Genomic DNA, 2034 nt, shown 5'->3' with positions numbered 1-2034 from the left:
CTATAGGCCCTGGACTTGTCCCCCTCCTCCCCTCACAAGCCGTGATTGTTTTGGGCTGTCATAGGGCTCTCTCCACTGGTCTGTGAGCTCCATGAAGGCAGGAACTGGGACTGGCTTGGTCACTGTCATGATCTCAGTGATAAGCCCACAATGAAAGTGAAAGGAATGGTTACGATGCCTAACAGTGTACCGGGTGCTGATGTATGTCTTGATTACATTTATTTTCACAACCCTGCAGGTAGGAACTATTACTTCCATATCTCAGATTAGGAAACTGAGACTCAGGAATGATGTGACTTGCCCAAGGTCACACAGCAAATAAAAGTGGTTGAGATCACCGGTGTGGAATTCTACTGAACTCAGTTCTTGACATCAGATATACTTTTCCATTTTTTTTCCCAGCAATTTACCACTGTTATCGAACCTTGTTTTCTATATTTGAAAACTGGGCAAAATCCTAATGCCTTCTTTGCATGGATGTTGCAGGGATTAAATTAGCTAAGTCTCCATGCAGTACTTTTTATTGGTACCTAGCAGTTGGGGGCTGGATAAACGTTAGTTGTAATTATTACCTCAGTAAAATTATGGGGAGAACCAAAGGAGCTCGCTGAGATTAAGCTTGAGGTTACCAGTAAACTTGCTGTTGAAAACAAAGTAAGCCGTATAAATCCCCTATATGCTTTTAAAGTATGGTGCTCAGGCAGTACTCTGTAGTGCTAGGGACACACTGGTGACTGGAACAGTCCTGGTCTTGCTTTCATGGAGCCACGAGTCCAGTGAGAATGAGGAACTACCAGACAGTGATAGCCCAGAGTAGCCAGGGCCATAACTGTGGGAGAAGCACAGGGTTAGGAGTGGGCAATGAGAAAGAGGGATTGATTGAGTTTCATAGAAAAGAAGATATTTTAGAAAAGCTTTCCAGGAAACAGTACAGTTGATTCTTGAACGACACATGGGTTAGGGGTGCCGACTACCCACGTAGTCGAAAATCCTCATATAACCTAAGTCAGCCCTCTACATACACAGAGTCCAAACCACGGATCGAGAAGGATATTTATGTTATGTTGAGGGAGAAAAGTGTTCCTAACCTGGATCAGCATGTGCAGATGTCTAGAGATGAAAGAGTTCGGGGCATTCTGGGAAGTAGAAATAGTTTGTGTGTGTGCCTAAGGCCTAGTGGCCTTTGACTCAAGGAGAATTTTCCAATGAGCAGTGCACCAATGACTCCTGGGGCTTTGTGGGTTGAGTGAGGTGTTGGACTTCGTCCTGAGAGCATAGGGAACCAGGAAAGGAACTGAGTTAATTGTAAAAGATCTTGCCAGTTGTGGAGGGAGTGGGCCCCAAACTGGGTTCCTGGGTATGGAGGATGGGAACAACCCAGAACTGTCATCAGGAGAATTTTGGCTAATTGCTTAAAAACACCTCCCCTCCGCTTTCCCTCTGTTCCTCACACCCACACGCCTTTTATTCTCTCTCCTAGTATCTTTTTCACTAAGCATCTTCAGTTCAGATACCTTCTTTGCATAAGATTGGTACCGTTCCAACTGTTAAGTGGAGCAGTTTGCTAATGAGGTGTGGTGGTATTGGATTCAGAAGGGCTTGGTTCCCAGCTCTACAGGGTCTTCCTAGAATGCTTAGGACACTCCTGAGCCAGCGACAAGTCATCCGAGAGCCTGTTTTTATGTTAGTAAAATTGGGACAGTTACAGTTGCTCCCTCATGGGGTGGTTGTGAGAATTTAGTGACTTTTTTTAAAAAAAACATTTAATGGTATCTATCTATTCATGCAAGCGTTTCTGGAAAAGTATGTGGTCTGGAGCCTGCACTGAACATGGGGATACTGCGGTAAACAAATACTTCTCTTCAGAGGGAGAGCTAGACAACAAGTAAACAAACATGGGGAGGTGGAAAATGCCATGAAGGAAAAGCAGAGTATGAGGGGTGACATGAGGGGGCATTTCTTTAGCTAGAGGGTGGTCAGGGAAGGAAGGCCTCTGAGGGGGAAGTGTTTCTGCTGAAACCTGGCTGGCTGGAA

The sequence above is a fragment of the Pteropus vampyrus genome, unplaced genomic scaffold, assembly GCF_000151845.1.
Source record: "Pteropus vampyrus isolate Shadow unplaced genomic scaffold, Pvam_2.0 Scaffold203, whole genome shotgun sequence".
NCBI classification, from domain to species: domain Eukaryota; kingdom Metazoa; phylum Chordata; class Mammalia; order Chiroptera; family Pteropodidae; genus Pteropus; species Pteropus vampyrus.
The sequence above is the reverse complement of the archived record's forward strand: the minus strand, read 5'-3'. Positions refer to the sequence as shown.